The following is a 23,516-nucleotide window of genomic DNA, read 5'->3' on the forward strand; positions in this document are numbered from 1 at the left end:
GCTTGCTCTTCATTTGTCTCTCTGACAGGAAGGGATGTGGCCAGCAAGGAGGTTTGACCTCATCTCCCATACTGGTTTACCTCGGACACTGTGCTCCCACACTCCTGCCCTATTTTCTGAGTCATCAGCTGGGGCAAGCCTGTTCCATGCAGGAGCTCTAACCAGGGGCCAAGCCAAGAGGAGGCAGTCGCAGGTGCCCTTGTGGCTGCCTCCAGTGTTGGCAACTGATGCCTGGCCATGCCAAGTAACATGCCTACTGAGACTGTGAGGGTCACACTAAGAGAAGAATTAATTTCCAGACAGTATAATACACAAGAGGAAAAAGCTGGGTCAAGCATGGGGTTCCAGACTGGCAGTGCCTTCAGGGTTCCATAGCCAGATGAGGCTGAGAAAGGTAATCACATAGACATTAATATTCATCTGTGGCCTTGGTGCAAGCACATTACACAGTTGTGACTTTTTCTTGTTCTTAGGTAGATCCAGTTCCTTAGCTGGATCCCTGACACTGCCATATCTCTGTGGGGTAATTTTCTTTGGTGGAGAAGATACATCAGAAACTAGAGGGTGTCAGGGGGCATTTTATTTGGGGAGGGGCAGGCTCAGTTTTCAGGCGAACTATAACAGTCAGAAGACAAAATCCTTCCTGGCATTCGTGCCAACAACAACATCAATAGCGTTAATACCGGTGATAATAATGGCAATAATAATGAAACAGCAAGCTGTGAATCTTTCAGGCGACCAACCACAGCCCCCCTTCCCCCCCCCCCCCACCCCAAATTGATCTGCTTCCAGTGCTCTTACTCCCTGCCTGGTCTCCGCAGGAAAAGAAAGGCTCTGGCGCTGCCTCCGGGCTGCCCTCCAGGTTTCAGCCCCCAGCCCGTCCGGAGGTGGATAGCCAGGCAGAGGCTCCGGTTTCAGCCTATGTCCAGCCCACAGTCTCTCCTGTTGCTAAGGGCCAGTTGGGATTCCGTTGTAGCATTTCCTTTACAAATCTGCAACTTTCACCTCTCACTGCCCCCTCATCCTCGGTACTTCCGCCCTATCCAGTGCAACTACAAGGTGCAAAGCCCAAACAACCCGCAGGCATTTCAGAGCTTTCCCTGGGAGTGTCAAGGCCCGGGGACAGGAAATCCGGGGAGTTGTCATGTCCAGCAAGTGGTGGGGACACAAGTCACCACCACATTCTTCTCTCTCGGCTGAGCTCAGGTGGGGGTGCGGCTCTAAGCACTACTGCAACCGGACCTACTGGACCCACAGGCGCCCTGCTCCTCCCCGGAGCCTGCATCTCTAGTCCCCCTTCCCCAGCGCGCATCCCTAAGCGAGGGACGCAGCTGGCCCTCTTCCATGGGCAGCTGGAGGCAGGCGCCGCCGCCCGCGGGGCAAGTGAGAGGGAAGCCCAGCCTAGCGCCCCAGTGAGTCTCCCTACCGCCCCGTGTCCAGCTCCGGCTGCCAGTGCGTCGCATCCTCTACCCCGCTGCGCCCCAGCTTCCTTCTCCCAGAAAGCAGTTCCCCAGTCCAGACATCCCTTCACGTCCCCTTCCTCCCAAAGTCCGAGGAAGTCCGATTCCCACCTGCCCGCAGACTCACTGCGGAGGCGGATATTTGCGGGGAGAGCGCGCCAGGGAGCAGGACCCCCGCGCAGAGGCTGGGATCGACTTCCCCCGAGAGACCGGGTTCCAGCGCCCGGAGCCGGGGAACAGACGCTCGGGCCTGACCCGAGCTCTCCGCTTTACCTGGCACGGCCGGCGACTCTCCGAGGACGTTCGGTCCAGGCTCCTCCAGGGCGGGCGTCCAGCTCACATTGCTGCCAACCCCACAGAGCGACCGGTGTCCTGCTGGGTCCCTTTGCCCCCCGCTCACGGCTCTGCCCCTGCTCTCCCCTCCCCCCACCCCCCTGTCCCCTCCGTCAAAAGTGTCACAGCTTTTCTGCCTCCGGATCTTTTGCAAAGTCTCCGAGTGGTCACCAGGAGTTGGGCGGCAATGCCAGGCGCGCTTGCTCCGCGGATGCCCTGCCCCTACCTTCCCTCGGCCCCCTGCACTGGACCCCGCCAGGGAGAAGACCGCTTAGTTGTGGTCACCGTCCCCTGAGCGTCCCCTGAGCGTGGTGCGCAGTCCGTTTCCACTCCCCCGCGCCTTCCCTAGCCGGAGTGGCTGCCGCCTGCCTGTGCCATGGGTCCTCATTTCCCTTCTCATGAATATTCTGACAGAGGCTAATGCCGGTGAAAATTGAATTAGCCAATTGGTGCCAGGAATGTGCGCTCCGCTCCTTCCTTCTGAGGAGCTGTCAGAACACCACCAAAGGAAAGCAATTAGCCTCCGATTGGCACCCTGTGGTTTAGACCAGTGAGGGGCAAAATGGGTTAATTCTTTAAATGCAGTTTAGATGCCTATTTAAACTCCTCTATTGGCTGAGAGTGAAGAAATGTTAAGAGGAAAAGAGGAAAGGGGGTAGGCAGACTTGGGGCGGGGGTGGGTTGAGGGGGGGGGGGGAAGTGGCATATCTACATCCAAACCCATTGAAATAGAAGTTGAAGTGACTTATTCTGCATAGATTCTAGATTCTGGAAGAGGCAGTTGATGAAAACAGAAAAAGATAGGCAAACTAGGATCAGAAAAGAGGTGGATAGCAACCTAGGTTTAACCTTTACCTTGAGGATGCAGAGGATGCTAATTTTCAAGAGGAGGAGTGGGGACAGATCACAGAAGGAGAAGAGAACCTCAATCATTGATCTACCAGTGAGGAGAGGGTCAATGGGGGAACATCTGTCATACTTTCAACAATAAAGATACATTTTAAAAAAGAATTTATCCAAATGCTCATATTTCCTTCCATTATCATCATAACAAAATCATAGAGTTTTAAGCCTTTGGATGAAGTAGGGTTGGAGCAGAGGTACCTGAAAGGGCAGAAGTTTCAGAGGAGGAAGCTGAGACTGCCTTGGTGAAGAGCGCTTCCCAGTTTACACAATAACTATGGCAGAGCCATTCTAGAAGGCAATTCCAACTAGTAGTATTCTAGGGTCAAATAGACAAGGTAAACAGGACGGACAATCTCTCTCTTGTCTCGTGCCCTACAATGTCAACTTCTTCAGTTACTGATTACAGCTTGGCTTTAGCCAGTTGGTAGAGAGGGACTCTGCCCAGTTCTGCATCCACTTCTCCGTTCATAATCTTTACATGTGGTGCTTTAGGATTTCCTCTCCCATCACTGATTTTCTAAATGTAGAAAGTTATTTTGATTGAATTGCCTGGTTACTAAATGATCTACTTGTGCTTTTGGTCAAATGATCTATGTAGATAGACAACTGATAAAATAATGTGTATAAGTAACTGATAAAATACCCAAATGTGTGCCAATAGAAATAAACACCCTGGTTAAGACAATTCTTCCATATTTTAATATGTATCAGAAAGACCTAGAATTGGAACTCACAGTTATAACAGTAATTATTAATATTAGAGCAACTGTTTATTGAGAATTTTTATGTGACAGACATGCAATACATGAGTCATCTCATTTAATCTTTCCAACTACTACTATATTTACATATATCATTTCCCCATTTTAATAGATGAGGAAGGTGAGACTCAGAAATATAAGTAGTATGTCCAGGGCACCTAGCTCATAAGCAGTGGAGATGAACTTTGACCTAAACCAGCCTAGTCAATATGCCAGAGCCTTCAGGTCCCAGCAGCCTATACTGCCTCCTTATCTAAAAAGAGAACCAGATTCTTGGTGTTTTGTTGAAGTGATTTGTCCTTGATGATTAATTTATTGCAATTTAGAGGGGGAAAACATTTTTTTTGAGGAATGGTGTGATTAATTTTATGTGTCAAATTGACTGAGCCACAGGGTGTCTGCATGTTTGGTCTAACATTACTCTGGCTGTTTCTGTGAAGGTGTTTTTTAATGAGGTTAACATTTAAATTGGTAGACTAAGTAAAGCAGGTTGCCCTTCCCAATGTGGTGGGCCTCATCTAATCAGTTGAAAACCTGAATAGAACAAAAAGGCCAACCCTTCCCTTAGTAAGAGAGATTTCTCCTTCCCAATGGCTTGAAACTGGGACTTGTCACTTCAATAACTGCATGAGCCAGTTCCTGTTTCTCTGGAGAACTGTAATGCAGATGGATACATTCAGCAAATACTACTATTTGTGAATTTCCCATGAGGGTATGAATATTTTCATCTTCCAACATATTGTCTGGTACATAATATATAATAAATATACATTTTTACTTAACATTTTTCAGACCTATAATCCTACTATTAATAAGGGAAAAACTATATATATATATATATATATATATATATATATATATATATATAGTAGAGGAGACATAATCAAATTTAATGAAATTTTACATTTGAAGAGCTAAAAAGTGGACTAAAATAGACTGGCTTAAAGCAAAACTTATAGATGTTATATGAGGGGAGAAATTTTAGTATTACAATTTCAGAGGTAGAAGTGATCAGGTTAAATTCAGCAGTAGTTGAGTACCTACTAAATACAAGACACACTTCTATTCAGATATTTTCTATTAAAGTTCACAGTTCAATCACTTAAAACAGTTGAGGATCTGCAGCATTTTACTCTCTGAAACTTTGGGTAGTTTAAAACCCTTTGTAAAAAAAAAGGATATACTGTTTTATCCTTGCATTAAATATTTAAGATGTTCCCCATATGATTCCTCCCTTACAATGCTCTGTTGGATACTTCTTTTAAGGAGAAGTATCCTTTTAGGATTTAGAAGCAACATTTCACAGAAAAGTCTTCAGATGTTGGAATGTTTCCATATGTGAATATGTTAACATGATTTTAGGACCCATAAAATGTGAGGACAAGTGCTTTCTGTAAGTGCTCCATTGTTGCAGTGGGCAGTGTAGGGGGAGGACCACGGCACTGGGTAGGGGTGTGGGGCAATCTTGGACAAGCCAGATATCTTTGGAGTGAACCAGATTATTGCCTCCGTAAAGTACAAATAAAAATACCATGTTTCTTGGGCACTTTTCTACTTACATATTGCTCTACTGCGTGCTCTCTCATTCCATCCTCCTGGTAACCCTGTGAGTTCAGCATTGTTATCCATATTTAATTGATGAGGAAAGTCAAGCTCACAGATATTTAGAAACACATGCAGCTTCTCCTAGGAACAGGTAGAACAGGAACTATAATTCAATGAAAAAGTCATCTTCTCATGAAAGACATCTTTGATATCTCCCTCTATCTGCACCTCCCTACATACATTTCTTTTCCCAGTAGAAATACAGTACCCTCCTTTGTGTCCTCCTGGGATTTCTAAGATTCATAAATAATAATTGGAATACAATGTGTTGTCTCTACTACTAAACAAAAGCAGCCTAAAGTTAGGAACTTTGTCCTAATAGTTTTGTATCCCCAAATTTAGGTTAGTGGAGGTGCTCAGAAAACCCACTAACACCAATTCTGCACAGTTCCAAAAATATGTCTTATTGACTTTACTGGGCTATTAGGATTAAATGAAATAGTTGGCAGGCACTTTGGAAACTTAAAAACACCATGTAATGATATAATTATTTTTACTGTTCAAAAGTAGATTTAGAAATAAATATAATAATTTTAGCTTTGACCTCTGACTGGTAAATTCTGTTGATAAGAAAGCAGTTTGATACTTTTTGTCAGCTACTGTTATTTAGGACATGGATGGATAACACTTGCTCAGATTATAATTATCTGATTAATAGTAATACTAAACTGGCCTATTAAGGAAGAAGGTAATAGTCTGAGAAAGGTGAATGAATGTGTGTGTGTGTACAGTTTAAGATTATTTCATCTTTCTGCAGTTTATGATTGTTTTCTGTGAATGAGCAGCAGCAGCTGCTAGTATAGCTGTGTTTCTCTACGAAAGGGATCTGCTTTTCTCCTATGGAATGATCTTTATTAAGAACTCCCAAGGTCACAGAGTGAACGGCTGAGCTGGGGCTCCTAACCCTTGTTCAAAGCTATTTTCGCTACATCACACTGACCGTGATTGGCAGCCACTGCCCATACGGTGTTGTTTATGGTTTTACAATTGAGAGGAGCAATAAGCAGCCCAGTACCTCCTTATAATTAGTCTCCTGAGTCAGCTAATACCCTTGTAATGCAATTTCATGATCTAGATTATTTAGAATTATCCATTCAAGATATTTTTGGATTTGTAATGATCATTATTTAGCAGAACTGATGACAAAGACACACTAAAAATACTTTGTAACTTCATAGCATGTCTTTACCATGAATATTCATCATGGAACAGTTGTTTTGGTTAAAAATATACACATACACACATTCACAAAATTGGGAATTCCTGTTATCTGTAGGTTCTTTATTTTCTATAGCATTGATGTACAAGTCAGAGGAGGCCTCTGATTTTACTAAGGCCATTTCAGTTCTGTTACTTTACTTTTGTTTTGGTGTAACATATACATTCATTATATCCTTTGACTTTGTGCGTTAATAAGTACTTTCAGAAATTTTCAGAAGAAATTGGTTCTCTCACTGTTGATGCCTGTCTGTTTTACTGGGTTTGTGAATATAGTACAGACAGATGCCACCATCCTCTCCGAGGAGAAGTAGCCACAGAAGCATTCAGTGTTGGTGACAACATTTTGTGTGTTTTTTTTTGTGTTTTTTTTCTTTTCTTTTTTTTTATTAAGGTATTATATGTGTACATATCTTACCATTGCCCCCCCAACCCCACTCCCATACATGCCCTCACCCCCTAATGTTTTGGATCCGTTGGTTATCCTTATATGCATGCATATAAGTCCTTCGGTTTATCTCTTATTTCCCCCACCTCTCCCTAACCTTCCCGCTGTAATTTAACAGTCTGTTTGATGCTTTACTGCCTCTGTATCTATCTTTTTGTTCATCAGTTTATAATGTTTTTCATTATCCCCAAATGAGTGAGATCATGTATTTTTCTTTCATTGACTGGCTTATTTCACTTAGCATAATGTTCTCTAATTCCATCCAGGTGCCTACAAATGGTAGTAATTCCTTCTTTTTTATGGCAGCATAGTATTCCATTGTGTAGATGTACCATAGTTTTCTGATCCAGTCATCTGCTGACGGGCACCTAGGCTGTTTCCAAATCTTAGCTATTGTAAATTGTGCTGCTATGAACATAGGGGTGCATATATCCTTTCCGATTGGTGTTTCTAGTTTCTTAGGATATATTCCTAGGAGTGGGATTACTGGGTCAAATGGGAGTTCCATTTTCAGTTTTTTGAGGAAACTCCATCCTGTTCTCCACAGTGGCTGCACCAGTCTGCATTCCCACCAGCAGTGCACGAGGGTTCCTTTTTCTCCGTGTCCTCGCCAACACTTGTTGTTTGTTGATTTGTTGATGATAGCCATTCTGACAGGTGTGAGGTGGTATCGCATTGTCATTTTGATTTGCATCTCTCAGATAATTAGTGACTTTGAGCATGTTTTCATGTGTCTCTTGGCCTTCCTTCTGTCTTCTTTTGAAAAGATTCTACTTAGGTCCGTTGCCCATTTTTTTTATTGGATCATTTAACTTCCTTTTATTAAGTTGTATAAGCTGCCTGTAGATGTTGGAGATTAAACCTTTATCAGTGATAACATTTGCAAATATGTTCTCCCATACAGTGGGGTTTCTTGTTGTTTTGTTGATGGTTTCTTTTGCTGTGCAAAAGCTTTTTATTTTGATGTAGTCCCATTTGTTTATTTTCTCTTTGGCTTCCATTGCCCTAGGGGCAGTATCAGTGAAGAAGTTCTTCCGGCGTATGTCTGAGATTTTGCTGCCTGTGGATTCCTCTAGTATTTTTATGGTTTCCCATCTTATGTTTAAGTCCTGTATCCATTTTGAGTTTATTTTTGGGTATGGTGTAAGTTGGTGATCTAGTTTCATTTTTTTGCATGTATCTGTCCAATTTTCCCAACACCATTTATTGAAGAGACTGTCTTGACTCCATTGTATGTTCATGCCTCCTTTGTCAAATATTAATTGTGCATAGTGGTTTGGGTCGATATCTGGGTTCTCTATTCTATTCCATTGGTCTATATGTCTGTTCTTGTGCCAGTATCAGGCTGTTTTGAGAACAGTGGCTTTGTAACACAGCTTGAAATCTTGTATTGAGATCCCTCCTACTTTATTCTTCTTTCTCAGGATTGCTGTGGCTATTCGGGGTCTTTTTTTATTCCAGATGAATTTTTGGAGAGTTCTTTCTAGGTCTGTGAAATATGCCATGGGTATTTTAATGGGAAGTGCATTGAATCTATAGATTGCTTTGGGTAGTATGGACATTTTAATGATGTTGATTCTCCCAATCCATGAACATGGTATGTTCTTCCATCTGTTTACGTCTTCCTCTATGTCTTTTTTCAGTGTCCTGTAGTTTTCCGCGTATAGGTCTTTTACCTCCTTGGTTAAGTTTATTCCTAGGTATCTTAATTTTTTTGGTGCGATGGTAAATGGGATTGCTTTTTTAGTCTCTCTTTCTGTAAGTTCACTATTGGTGTATAGAAATGCCATAGATTTCTTGGCGTTAATTTTGTATCCTGATACATTGCCAAATTCATTTATTAAGTCTGTTAGTTTTTTGATGGAGTCTTTCGGTTTTTTTATGTACAATATCATGTCATCTGCAAATAAGGACAGCTTTACTTCTTCTTTTCCAATATGGATGATTTTTATTTCTTCTTCTTGTCTAGTTGCAATGGCTAATACTTCCAGTACTATGTCGAACAGGAGTGGTGAGTGTGGGCATCCCTGTCTTGTTCCTGTTCTTAGGGGAAATGGTTTTAGTTTTTGCCCATTGAGTATGATGTTAGCTGTGGGTTCATCATATATAGCTTTTATTATGTTGAGGTATGATCCTTCTATTCCCACCTTTTTGAGAGTTTTTATCAAGAAAGGGTGTTGGATTTTGTCAAATGCTTTTTCTGCATCAATGGATATGACTATGTGATTTTTATCTCTCAATTTGTTTATGTGATGTATCGCGTTAATTGATTTGCGGATATTGTACCATACTTGCATTCCTGGGATAAATCCTACTTGGTCATGGTGTATGATCTTTCTGATGTACTGCTGGATCTGATTTGCTAGAATTTTGTTGAGGATTTTGGCATCTACGTTCATGAGGGATATTGGCCTGTAATTCTCTTTCATTGTGTTGTCTTTATCTGGTTTTGGTATTAGGGTGATGCTGGCTTCATAGAAGGAGCTTGGAAGTGTTCCTTCCTCTTGAATTTTTTGGAATAGTCTGAGGAGGATAGGTTTTAGTTCTTCCTTGAATGTTTGGTAAAACTCTCCTGTGAAGCCATCTGGCCCCGGGCTTTTGTTTGCCAGAAGCTTTTTGATGACTGCTTCAATTTCTTCCATAGTTACTGGCATATTGAGCTGTTTAGATTCTTCTTGATTGAGTTTTGGAAGGTTATATTTTTCTAGGAATATGTCCATTTTCTCCAGGTTGTCCAGTTTGTTGGAATAGAGTTGTTAGTAATATTTTTTAACAGTCCTTTGTATTTCAGCGGGATCTGTTGTTATTTCACCTCTTTCATTTCTGATTTTGTTTATTTGGGTCCTCTCTCTTTGCTTCTTGGTGAGCCTGGCTAGAGGTTCATCAATCTTGTTTATCCTTTCAAAGAACCAACTCTTGTTTTTATTGATCTTTTGATTTGTTTCTTTGGTCTCTATGTCATTTATCTGCACTCTGATCTTTATTATTTCCTTCCTTCTGCTTACACTGGGCTTTTCTTGTTGCTCTTTTTCTAACTCTTTGAGTTGTTGGGTTAGGAAATTTATTACCATTGTTTCTTGTTTTTTGCAGTAGGCTTGTAGAGCTATGAACTTCCCTCTCAAGACTGCTTTCGCTGTGTCCCATAGATTTTGGATTGTAGTGTTTTCATTATCATTTGTTGCCATGATGTTTTTTATTTCTTCTTTGATCTCTCTGGTAACCCAGTCATGGTTTAATAGCATGCTGTTTAGTCTCCATGTGTTTGATTTCTTTGGGTTGTTTTTATTGTAGTTGATTTCCAGTTTTATGCCGCTGTGGTCTGAGAAGATGCTTGATATGATTTCTATCTTCTTGAATTTGAAGAGACTTTGCCTATGTCCCAACATAAGGTCTATCTTTGAAAATGACCCATGTGCACTTGAGAAGAATGTATATTCTGTGGCTTTGGGGTGAAATGTTCTGAAGATGTCAATTAATTCCATCTGGTCTAGTGAGTCGTTTAGGATTGATGTTTCTTTGCTGATTTTTTGTTTAGAGGATTTGTCCAATGGTGATAGTGGGGTATTAAAATCTCCTACTATGATTGTATTGCTGTCAATCTCTCCCTTGATATCCTCCAGGAGTTTTTTTATGTATTTGGGTGCTCCTGTATTGGGTGCATATATGTTTACCAGAGTTATTTCTTCTTGTTGGATTGCTCCCTTTAGTATTATGAAGTGGCCTTCCTTATCTCTTGTTATGTCCTTCACTTTGAGATCTAATTTGTCAGATATAAGTATTGCTACCCCAGCTTTTTTTTCATTTCCATTTGCCTGCAAAACCTTTTTCCGTCCCTTCACCCTCAGTCTGTGTGCGTCTTTTTTTCTGAGGTGGGTTTCTTTTAGACAGCAGATATATGGGTCTTGTTTTCTTATCCAATCTGTTACCCTATGTCTTTTGATTGGGGCATTTAATCCATTTACATTTAAAGTTATTATTGATAGGTACTTATTTGTCACCATTTTTATTCTTTACCCCTGAGTTCCTTCTTCGCTTCCTATTTCTTTTTTTTTTTACAGCAGACCCTTTAGCATTTCTTGCATTGTTGGTTTAGTGTAATAAATTCCCTTAGTCCTTTTTTATCTGTGAAGCTCCTGATTTCACCTTCAATTTTGATTGATAGCCTTTGCTGGGTACAGTATTCTTGGATTCAGACCCTTCCTTTGTAGGTAACTTTCTGTCTCTCTCTGGCCGCTTTTAAGATTCTTACCTTGTCATTGGTGTTTGCCAATTTAATTATAATATGCCTTGGCGTCGGTATTTTGGGGTTCATTTTGCTTGGGACTCTGTGAGCTTCTTGGATTTGTGTGGGTTTTTTCTTCCCTATATCAGGGAAGTTTTCTGTCATTATTTCTTCAAACAGGTTTTCTATTCCTTGCTCAGTTTCCTTTCCTTCTGGAACCCCTATTATGCGGATGTTATTTTGTTTCATGTTGTTCCAAAGTTCCCTTAGGCTCTCCTCTTGCTTTTTAATTTTTTTTTTTCTAGAAGCTGCTCTACTTGGGTATTTTTTCCCATCTTGACTTCTAGCTCACTGATGCGTCCTCTGCTTCTTCTCGTCTACTCTTGATGCTTTCTATTGAGTTGTTTACAGCAGCGATGTCATTTTTCATTTCTTATTGGTTCTTCTTCATTTCCTCTTGGTTCTTACTCATATTGTTGAATTTGTCTTCCATTCTTTTCAGCCACCTTATGACCATTTCTCTGAATTCTTTCTCTGGAAGGTTGCTTGCCTCCATTTCGTTTACTTCCTTTTCTGGTGATGCCTGATTTTCTTTCATATGCGGGCTGTTTCTTTGTCTCCCCATGGTCTCTCTTCTCTGGATGTCTGGTTATGTAGTTCTCTCTCTCCTTTCCATGGTGGAGTGTAGAGCTCCTCTGAATCTGCGTGTTTGCGCCAATTGGGGACCAGTGTTCTGGGGCTCGCAGCTGTTCAGTGGGTGCCGCAGTTGTGGATTTTCAGGCTTCCGATAAGCTCCACTTTCCCTTTCAAGATAGTGTCGTCTCCGTGTCCGAGCCTGTAGCTCCGGGAGGGGACCAAGCCGCAGTGGGGGCTGCCCAGTCAGGGGAACCCCGTCTAGCAGTACCCCACCTTCTCCTGGAGTTTAGCTGTCCCTTAACTTGCCAATAAACATTCCTCGTGCGACCCTCAGCTGTTCTTTCTTTCTGCTCTGGGACAAGGCTCAGAACACGTCTGTCTATTCCACTGCCATTTTTTTTTTCCTCGCACGCTTTATAGCCGCCGAAAGATGGAGAAACTCCCACGGCTTCTACTTAAAGAAGCAGGCAGGAGCTGTGACAACATTTTGGAAGTTGACAATACTGATCTAGTCAGTGGAATCTGACAAACTTGAACACAGTGTCCTTGCTATGGGCAAGGTGCTATGATATGGTTACTATAGAGATTTCAAAGAGAAATAAAACCAGTGACTGCTCTCAAGACATTTATAATCTGGGAGACGGGCCTTCATATTGAGCAAAATAAAGGATCTAAGGCAAAAATGAATGGTTTCTATTAAAGGATCAAAACTGGAGTGTTGTGGGAGCCCTAAGGAGATATATTATTTTCTATGGACAAGGGACAGGAGACTACTTCGTGGAAGGAGTGATATTGGGTCTGGGTTCTGAAGAATGGGTAATATTTGGATACACAGCAAAGGGTAGAGTGACCACCAGGGGATAAAGGTAGAGACCTGGTAAAGCACAGCATGATTTTGAGCAACTGCTGTGATTGCCATCAGCCTGTGTGCATTTGGCATTAAATGGGGATAAAACTAGAAAGGGAGCTGAGCCCAGAGGGTCTTGGATACTAGTGGAGGAATGTAGATGTTATTCTGTAGGCAATGAAGAAGGGGTTGCTTTAGAGCCTGGGAGTGACACATTGCAGCTGTGTTGGAGTGTGGAATGTTTCAGAGGTGGGACACTGAAGGGGTGGAGACCAGGTGGGAGACCTGCAGGACCTGAAACAAGATGTGATAATGGCCTGATCCAGCAATGAGGCAGCAGGACCTGAAATGTATCAGTATGTATGTCAGTATTACATTGAATTAATGTTTTTTGCTACTTGTCTTGCATGCTCCTATCTCAACATCTCTCTTTCTCCCTCTGTCTCTCTCTCTCCCCCCCACACACATACACAAGTACACATGAACAAATGCACACATGAAGGTACACACAGGCACATACCATACCCATACATGCACATACACACAAGCACACAAATATGTACACATGCACATATACATACACACTTGCATGTACACACACACCTAGCACAGAGCAAGGCATTTTGTTGGCATTAGGTAATTGTTTGCTGCATGGAATAAAAAAACAGTTGATATGGGGCAACAGAGAAAATGAGGAATTGCAAAATATTGATCCTGGCTGGTGTTGGATTTTGTTAAGCAAAGTACAAAAATTCTCCTCTGTCCCTTACTAATTGGCATTGGGGAAAAAGCATGTCTGGAGTCAATGATGAGTTCTGATTATAGAAGTGTCTGAGAAGATGAAAATATTTGGTGAATCTGATGGTGGGCGCAGCTGGAAAACCTGAAGGCTAGAATATATTTTCTCTCTGAAGTCTGAAAAAAACTTCTTTTGTAGACTTCAGGAAAATTATCAAGGTTTCCTTTTAGTCATTTAGAAGGTGTGGAGGCAGAATGATGTTCCCTCAAAGATATCCACGTCAGTCTCCAGAACCTGTGACTATATGAGGTTATAAGCCAAGGGGAGTTCGGGGTACTGATAAGCTGACATTCTAATTGGAGGATTACTTTGGATTATTGGGGTACACCCAATATAGTCACAAGACTCCTTAAAAGAGGAAAAGGGAGATAGAAGAGGCAGAGTTGGAGTGATGAGATGTGCGAGTTCTATTGGCCATTGCTGTCTTTGAAGATGGCAGAGGGGGCCACAAGCCAGGGAATGAGAGTAGCCTTTAAAAGTGGGAAACGGCAAAGAGACACTCTCCCTGAAAGCCTCCAGAGGGGAACACAGCCCTGCTGACATTTTGACTTTATCCTAATGAGACTCATGTCAGTCCTCTGACCTCCAGAATTATAAGATAATTTTAAGTGACTAAATTTGTGGCATTTTTTTGCAACAGCAATAGAAAATGAATACAGAAGGACAACCAGCATACTTACTATTTTGCATGTATTATTATATACTAGGGGCCAAGTGCATGAATTCGTGCACCTTGAAAGGAACTGTGGGCCGTGAGGCTGTGGTGGGCATAGGGGCGGGTCTCAGCCCATCCTCTGCACCCCCGCCTGGCCCCTCCTACCACAGACCCCAGTCCCATCTGCTGGCAGCCCCACTCCCACCGCTGTTCCCACATGCTGACAGCGCTGGCCCCGCTTGCACCCGCTGATGGCACGGAACGATTGGGGCCAGTGCTGTCAGTGGGTGTGAGAGGCAGCTGCTGCCTGGTTACCCCTCAGGAGCAGGGGGAGGTACAGAAGCCCTGAGGGGCCGGCAGCCACTGCTTGCACCCACTGATGGTGCTGAGTGATTGGGGCTGGCACTGGCGCCAGCGCCGGCAGCGGGTGCGAGTGCTGGGCGGGACCACGGCATGTGGGAGTAACCACCAGAGGCTCACTCTGATGACAGCAACCGGTGCCCCGCCTTGGTCTGGCGCCCCCACGCACCTGCTCCAGCATCCCATCGTGGCCAACGCCCGCCATGTTCTGCATGCGTCCCCTGGTGGTCAGTGCACGTCATAGCAACTGGTTGTTCAGTTCTGCTGTTTGGTCTATTTGTATATTAGCCTTTTATTATATAGGACTAGAGGCCTGGTGCACAAAATTCGTGCATGGTGTGTGTGTGTGTGTGTGTGTGTGTGTGTGTATGTGTGTGTGTCCCTCAGCCCAGCCCGCACCATTTCCAATCTGGGACATTCCTCTCACAATCCAGGACTGCTGGCTCCCAACCGCTTGCCTGCCTGCCTGCCTGATTGCCCATAACCACTTCTGCCTGCCAGCCTGATCACCCCTTAACCACTCCCCTGCCAGCCTGATCGATGTCTAACTGCTCCCCGCCAGCCCAATTGCCCCAAACTGCCCTCCTCTGCTGGCCCGGTAACCCCTAACTGTCCTCCCTTGCCAGCCTGGTTGCCCCTAACTGCCCTCCCCTGCTGGCCTGGTCACCCCCAACTGCCTTCCCCTACAGGCCTGGTCCCCTCCAACTAACCTCTCCTGCAGGCCTGGTCACCCCCAATTGCCCTCCCCTGATGGCCCGATAACCCCTAACTGCCCTCCCCTGCCAGCCTGGTTGCCCTCAACTGCCCTCCCCTGCTGGTCTGGTCACCCCTAACTGCCCTCCCCTGCCAGCCTGGTTGCCTCCAACTATCCTCCCCTGCTGGCCTGGTCGCCCCCAACTGTCCTCCCCTGCAGGCCTGGTAGCCCTCAACTGCCTTCCCCTACAGGCCTGGTCCCCTCCAACTAACCTTCCCTGAAGGCCTGGTCCCTCCCAACTGCCCTCCCCTGCAGGCCTGGTCCCCCCTAACTGCCCTTCTCTGCCAGCCCAGTTGCCCCTAACTGCTCTCCCCTGCAGGCCTAGTCCCTCCCAACTGCCCTCTCCTGCTGGCCTGGTCTCCCCCAACTCCCTCCTCTGCTGGCCTGATTGCCCACAGCTGCCCTCCCCTGCATGCCATCTTGTGGCGGCCATCTTGTGTCCACATGGGGACAGCCATATTTGACCACATGGGGACAGCCATCTTGTGTGTTGGAGTCATGGTCAATTTGCATATTATTCTTTTATTAGATAGATTACGGTACAGAATGCCCAAACTAAACTAGCTATGGTTGTGTGATGTTCTAGATTCAACTATAGAAGTATGTTTTGTTATAAAATTCCCAATCTTGGTCTGAATATAGTATACACAACAGCATTAGTGGTGTGAAGGCGGACTTTTTGTTCTTTGATTATGTCATACTGGGTGCAGTGAGGAGGCTGATGATTTTAAATTAAGCTCCCCATGTGATCCCTCAGACAGTACTCTTAGATTGGACACTAGCATCTCAAGAGTTGTGAAACACAGTATGGATGCACAGAATTCACAATGTGTATTTATAACCTAGTTTGAGTCACCCAGTTTGTGCCTTACTGATACAAAACAATCATTTTTCAATTTTTATTTTTATAGTTCTTTTTCAAGTGGCATATCTTTTGGAAGAATATGTTTAAATCATTTCTTTCATTGTTGTTATTTATATCACAGGTGTCATGTGAGATAATTTAATAATTCAAATAAGATAGTAATAATAATATTAAGTGTAGCTTTATATAAAAATGTAAGTTGTCAGTAACTGAGTAGGAATTTCTGTGTTTTAGCAACATGCAGCGTTGGCTTGTTATTTCACTTTGATACTTTATCAAAGAATACAGTAAATGGCAGAAAAGATGTTTGAAGTATATTCTTGTTAAACTCCCATGTAGGCTCAGTATGACACATATGCATAATGATCACTCCTTATTCATAACAGAGTTTTTATAAGGTGGGCAAGGTGCATGTTATTTTAAAAATACACTATTTCCTAAAATTAGCATGGACTATAAATTAATTTTTTAAACATGAGCCTCTAGTAAGTTCTCACATACAGATACAATTTCTGTGACTTTTGATATTCAACTACACCAAATGTTAAGAGAACGTAGAGCAGCCTAAAAATAAAGTATAAAATAGGATGACTAATTGTATGTGGAGAGGTTTCACAGACGAAGGAAACTCAATTTGCAAGTCCTTTGTAAGTAAAAACTATTTGTTATTCTTTGCATTGTTGTGAAATATTATGGCAACAAATAATTGCAAAAAACAGTTCTAAATATGCTTTTTGATAACCTATTAAAAGCAGACTTGTAAATGATTTAAATGATAAGATTCATGCTGTATAACACTGGAAAATTAGTAGCCACTAATTACAAATTTTTTCTCTCATTGGAACGCATAAGAAAATGCAGGCAGTAGAGGCTAGTGACTAAGCAGACTGCCCCTGGACTCTGACTGTCTGAGTTTGAGTCTTGGCTCAGCTACTTGCCAGTGACCTTGAGCAAGTTATTAAATCTTGTTGTACCTTCATTTTCTCATTTGTAAAGTGGGTACAAATAGTAGGGTTCTTATGAGGATTAAATTAGATAATACATGACAACTGTTTAGCACCATCTGACACATAGTAAGCCTACATTAAAGATTAGCCACTATTAGTAATATAAGGGTTATACCCCTGCATTTCTATGCTTTTTAATATAATCTTTATCAAGAAAGGAGAGGGAAGCATTTTTGTCAATATAATTTGTACCATTGTTAAAATAATAAATCACAGAATTTTTTAATAGAAGGGATCTTAAAGATGGTTAAATCCAGCCCTCTCATTTTATTATTGAGAAAACTGAGGTATAGAAAATCAAAGGAACTTGCCCAAAGTCATACCAGTTTTCTTCTCCATGTGCATATAGGGTGTTTCCCTTATTCATGTGGTTTCGTGAACCTAATTAAATTTATAGGACTAATTAGTCTGATTCTCGCCCTTGCAAGGGGTGGCAAGCTTTGTCAGTGTGAGATACAAGGACAGAAGAATGGAAATTGAAATGTTTTCCACAGGAGGGTGGTGGGCACTGAGTCATTCCGTTGAAAATATGTGGGAAGGGCCTCTTTTTTGTTCTAGAAAAAGTGGTGGGTTGTCAATTTATCTGTTTCTAATCATCTAATGTAATTTAGGCAAGTTCTTCATTTCTTTTGCTTTCATTTTCTCATCTTAATCTGACATCGGATCAAACCACCTCCTAGGTGTCCAGGAGCTCAAAACAGATTTAGCTGTGAGAGGTGTACCAGCAAGAGGTTTGCATATGTTACTTTTATTACAATAGTGGCCTAAGAAGTAGGCAGAGGCAGTTAGAGCTAAGGGTGGGTCGGATTCTTCAAACCTCGTGGGGTTAATAATCTGCATGAGCACCCAGTTGTGGAACAGAAGACTTCGCATATGACTTTTTAGCCTGGTTAGAGTCCATGGAGTGGGACCTTGGAAGAGGTTTGAAGAAGGGAATGATTGCAATTCTAATGGCTGCTTTGTCTCTTTTGCCTTTCATATAGTTTACAGGTAGGAAGGAATAGTACACATAGAAAGGTAAAGGACATTTAGAAAGTCTGAGAAAGAGGACAGAGCACCATAAATATGCTGTCAAAAGCACAATTGTTACGAGGATTCTTTTTATAAGGGGTAGGGACATCTGTCCAACAGGAGATTATACGCCTGGCACCCTGACTATCAGTTCATTAGGATATACCCAAGAGAAATATTTTTTACTAAAACAAAGTCTTCCCAATAGGAAGTTTGATGTGAGCTTTATATCAATAGAGAAAATTGATTTATATTCGTGATTTTATAGGAGTAAAGGTACAGGAGTCTTAGAAGAAATTTATTGAGGTTTTACTTAGCATGTTTAAGACTAAAAATTCTCACCATTGTTTCCAAAAATAAAACAGTGGGATTGAACAGTTGGGGCTTCTTTTAGGATAGTGATATTTTGGAAAAGAAAAGGACATATTTGGGGATATAGAAGTATATCCCTGGGAGATGGAGTTAAACCACATTCTAGGAATTTTTTCCCCTAAGAACTGCAGTTTGTATATGACAGAGCTGATGATGTTGATGATGACAAAAACCATAATAACTAGCATTTTATTGCTTGTTTACTATGGGGCAGGGACTGTACCTAGCATTTGCATACATTATATCATTTAAATTGCATCACCACAATTTAAGGTGGCTACTATTATTACCTCATAGATAAGGACAGCGAGGCTTAGTGAGGGTAACTAATTTTAGCAGAGCCCAAAGACAAACGGCTTTTAGGTGCAGTTTAAGAAATTATTCCAGTAAATAGGCTGTTAGTGGAAGTCTTTCAGGTGTGGAGAGCAAGGGCACAGCAATGATGTCTTTATGTAGATAGCGTAGAGTCTTGGTGCGGGAGAAGGGCATACTGTGTTTGTTGTTTCTGGAGGGAGCAGTAGAGAACAGAGCTGGTGCCATCTGCCCTCACCGCTGCACGGGTGCCACCTAGAGGCAGAAGGTGAGATAGTATGAGGGGCCACAGGAAATGCGAGGCAGGAAAATACAGGGTTGATGGGGAGGGAAGAGAGTAGTGAAGGGCAGCAAACACCTTAGAGACAAGACAGAAGAGCTGTCAATAGCAGTGCATGAAGCAGCTCCCGCTGAACCAAAGAGATGAGAATTGATTGTCCCAGAAAGGACAGGTCTACAGTGCGAGGAAGGGGGGGAGGGCCCGTCAGCCGGAATAAAGGACAGAGCTATAGGAGAAGAGGAAGAAGCCGTGGGACCTAAGAAAAGTCTGTAAGGCAAGTAATTGTGGAAGGTAGGAAGTGAATGGGGCCGGGTCCTGGAGGCAGCTTCAGCAGGGAACACCAGGCAAAGGTGTGGAAGAAGGGCAGGGTTCAATACGGGCATTCTTGCACAGCAAGAAATTAGATTGCGGTTTTATAACACTTGTCAGTAGGGGTACATTTGTGACTCGAGATGGGCTGGTTAGGTTGGGGGTTAGGGTTAGGTCAGTGATTGTTCTAAAGGCACATGATGTGAAATCTGGGGTGGAGGTTACATGATAATGAGCTTCAATTAAGGAGGAACAAGGTTAGGTTTGTACATGTATTAAATTAGGAACTGTATCTCAGGGGAAAAAGTGATACAATTGAAAATAAAGAGTGACCAATGGAGGTGAAGGGTTAGTCAGTATGATCAAATAGATTGATGTATCTGTCTCTTTTCTTTCTTTTTCTCTTTGCACATACATCCTCCAACCCCCAATAAAGATAGTTGATATGGACTGAGTGTCTGCAGTGCTCTAGGAACTGTCGAAAGAGAGGTGCTTGCACTGACACATGAATTCTTCCAAACCACCCTACAGGGGCTGCTGTTAGCATCCTTCCTACCATAAGAAGGGCACCAAAGCTGCACAGGGAGTAAGAGGTAAGCAGGCATTTGGACCCAAGTATCTGGTTTCAGAGCCTGTGCTCTTTCCCACCACATTGCCCTGCTTCTCAGCACACCGCTGTGCACTATTTACAGGCCAGAATATATTACCAAAATGATGAATGGGTTCCTAAAATTGACAGATGAGCGTATAGCACAAAATATAAAGTGTGACAGAAGTGAGCAGGGTTCCTTTTGGTCCTCCCTATCTTATTCTTGGCTGCATTTGCAGGTGATTATATTAGTTATCAATAGCTACACAACAAATTATTCCACATTTGATGGCCTAAACCAGCAAATATTTATTATTTCAGTTTTGTGTATCAGGAAGCCAGAAATGGCTCAGCCGGGAGGTTTTGCTGAGGTGACAGTTAAACTGTTGGGAGCGCTGCTGTCATCTCAGGGCTCCACTGGGGGGTTGGGGAGGTGTTTGTTTCCAAGCTCACTCCACTGGCTGCTGGCAGGTCTCCCTATGTTACCACAGCAGCTTCTTCCACAGCTGTCTGACATGGCAGCTGGATTCTCTTTCTCCAAGACTGCCTCATGACATGGCAGCTGGCTTCTACCAGAGCAAGTGTTTCAAGAGACACCAAGAGAGAGTGCTCCAGATGGAAGTGGCCATCTTTTTTATAACCCAACCTCCCTCACTTCTGTATTCTACTCAGAAGTAAGCTGCCAAATTGAGTCCATACTCCAGGGACAGAATTACACAGGGTGTGAATATCAGCACATGGGGTCATTGGGGAATGTTTTGGCTACCACCATGCTCATGCCTTCTTTCTTAGTAATTACTCCTCTTTCTGTTTCTTCAACTTCATGTTCCTCTTTTTCTGCCTACATTGATAGTGGCCTTTTAGGCTTTTAATAACTTCCCCCTTTTTTCTGTCCTTATATGTCTTTATTTTCTTTACACTTTGTATTCTCCCTGGTCAATATCCTACATGCCCATGGCTTCAAACATATACTGACTCCTAAGTTATATATCTCTGGCTCTAACCTCAGTTTTGAGCCCCCACCTGAATCACTGCCTGCTGGACACTTTAGCCTGTTCCATAGCCCATCTGGCTAAAGAAACCAAATTCATCCCCCACATCCCCTACCCCCACCCCCACTTTTCTCTATTTGAGTTGTCCACCAAGTTGTGCAAGTTAGAATTCCAAAAAAAGTCCTGAAATGTTTTCCTCTCAGTCACTCTCAATGCCTGACCAGTCACTATGGTCTGTTCATTCTAATTCCTAATCGTTTCTTGAAGCTATACTCTCTCTTCTATCCTTACAACTACCTGTCAAATTAAGATCCTCACCATCTCTTTCCTAGGTTATTAAAACATTAAAGGAGTTCCTACCTACAGTTCATCTCTCCTCAAACCAATTTTCTCCAAAAGGCAAATCTGCTTGAGTTCCTCTTCTATTTGAAACTGTGCTGGCTTTCTAACACCTATGGCATGAGATCTGGAAGAAATCCTGGTATAGCAGGAGAAGTATGAGTTATGTAATCAGAATCAGCTCAGTTCAGTCTTTACTCCACCATTTATTAATTGATTGGATAAACTTAAAAAATAATCTTTGAGCCTCAGTTTCTTCATCCATAAAACGGAAATAATGCCCTCGTCACAAAGTTGTTAGAATGAAATGAGGTGACAAAAACTGCTGAGTTTCCCACAAATGTAGGCTGTTGTTGTTAATAGACTGGGTGCATAATTGGCTTTATCTTTGTAAAGGCAATTAACACATGTAGTTCCCTAAATACATAATTTTCTCTACTCTTCTCTGACTTTGAACATGATTTTTTTTTCCTGCTTGGACCACCCTCTCCTGTCCTCTCTCCCACTTGCTACCTAGCTTGCTGATTGGCACACTTCTTCTCCTTCAACAATTTGCTTCCTCTTCTGTTGGGACCTCTGATCACTTCCTACCAATGGAGACTTCTCACATGCCCCATTGGCTGCAGTTGTTTCTCTACACACTTAGCTCTACAGTAAATGTTGAAACTGTGAGTGTGGACAGTGGGTCTCTTCATCATTGGTATATCCCAAATGCCTGGTACAGTACCTATTAGACAGAGATAGTAAATAAATTTTTTGAAAAACATTTCCTAACATCTGAATGAATACTGCTTTTTCCTTTTAATTTTTAGGTAATAGCCAAATTAATTTGTAAAATATGGAAAATTTAGTTAAGATCTATGATGGAGAAATAAATTCACTTTAGAATATGTTGAAATAAAGAGATATAAGCCAATAATTCAATTTTAAAAGAACATGGAAACATGCAGCAAGTCTTAAGTAAGCAAGAGAGAGAAACCTTTTGACTTTCCCTATCTCCCTCAGAAAACCAAGTATGGCATCTTCCATGAGGAGCTTGTTTTCTGATCATAACAGTTATGTTGAACCTTTTTAGAGGCTTCTCAATAATTCCATGGAACACCAGTGCACGAAGGAATTCTTGGACAGGAAGCTGCCAGGCACAATAGCAAAGATTGGAGGCAAAAAATCAGAAATTAAGATTGTAAGCATTGGCAGAGGTGTAGGTGAAATTGATCTTCAAATTTTCTATAAGGTGCAGCCTCAATACCAAAGAATTCATTTCAACAATGAAGTTGCTGAACCAAGTGCTGAGCAACTTGCAAGTACAAGGAGTTTGTAGCTAAGTCGTCAAACCTTGAGAACGTAAAGTTTGCTTGGGATGAGGAGACATCATCTGAATCTCAAAATAGAATAATGGAAAAAAAAGAACTTAAGAAGTGAGACTTTATTTATATGATTCAGATGCTGTATTATGTAAAAGGCATCCTAGCTACTCTGAAATTTTTCCATAGTCTCTTAGCTACCAATGCTAAGATTTTTAGTATTCTTGTGTCAGGAACCAGTGGCTGGGACAAGCTATGGAAAAAGTACAGATTCCACTTACCCTGGGATGACCTCTGTCAGTATGTCACATTGACTGATCTCACTCAGATGTGGACAAGTTGATGATTAAGTATGAGTGTTACGACGTTCTGTCCACCATGGACAGAGCTGATTGTTTTATTGATGGCAATGAAAATGGAGATCTGCTTTGGGATTTTTTGACAGAAACCTGCAACGTTAATACAATAGCACCACCTAATCTCAAAGCAGAAATTGTGAACAATCTGCAAGAGCTTGAATTCAGTGTAAAGAAGAAAGGAAAGCTCCTTTTATTTTATTTTATTTTTTTTTAAATATATCTTTATTGATTTCAGAGAGGAAGGGAGAGGGAGAGAGAGATAGAAACATTAATGATGAAAAATAATCATTGATCAGCTGCCTCCTGCATGATTGGGGATTGAGCCTGCAACCTGGGCATGTGCCTATCTGGGAATCAAACCATGACCTCTTTAGGCCAACACTCAACCACTGAGCTACTGCAGTTGGGCAAGAAAGGTCCTTTTAATAATAGTCTTATTTGAGGCACAAGTATCAATCATGAGAATGTATTCAAAAATTATATTTTAAACAATGTTGATTATTTCTGTATTAAAATTACAAATATATAACATAAATAGAGCATTGTCTCTTATATGAAAATTCTAAGACATTCTTGGACTACCATGTACAATCATATATGATATTGCTAGTCTTATCCCATCCCTTTTCAAGGTAGAGACCACATGTAGGCTAAATACCACCTAAGCTAGAAAATGAGGCAACTAAGTTTCACTGGCTTACTGACAATAAAATCCTTTCCATTTGTTGATTGCACTGGAATTTCCTAGAACACCAATAAAGTACACACTATGG

At 42.1% G+C, this 23,516-nt stretch overlaps 1 protein-coding gene and 1 pseudogene across 5 annotated transcripts in view; one reads left to right on the plus strand and one right to left on the minus strand.

Moving 5' to 3' along the window:
- Positions 1 to 1,931, minus strand: part of CDH20 (cadherin 20) — a 228,792-nt gene extending 226,861 nt beyond the window's left edge. Inside the window, exon 1 of one of the 4 annotated variants that reach the window (XM_080685366.1) lies at positions 1,734 to 1,931. The gene's annotated coding sequence lies outside the window, so the exon portion shown is untranslated. Of the gene's footprint in view, positions 1 to 1,571 lie in introns of all 4 variants that reach the window. The other 3 variants (XM_080685365.1, XM_080685367.1, XM_080685368.1) reach the window with 3 other exon arrangements.
- A 20,164-nt stretch (positions 1,932 to 22,095) lies between these two features.
- On the plus strand, positions 22,096 to 22,957 carry LOC308256544 (histamine N-methyltransferase-like; annotated as a pseudogene). Its single transcript has one exon. The product of its transcript is annotated as a histamine N-methyltransferase-like (transcript).
- The last annotated feature ends 559 nt before the right edge of the window (positions 22,958 to 23,516 follow it).

This window comes from Plecotus auritus, assembly GCF_963455305.1.
Source record: "Plecotus auritus genome assembly, chromosome: 8".
Classification (NCBI taxonomy): domain Eukaryota; kingdom Metazoa; phylum Chordata; class Mammalia; order Chiroptera; family Vespertilionidae; genus Plecotus; species Plecotus auritus.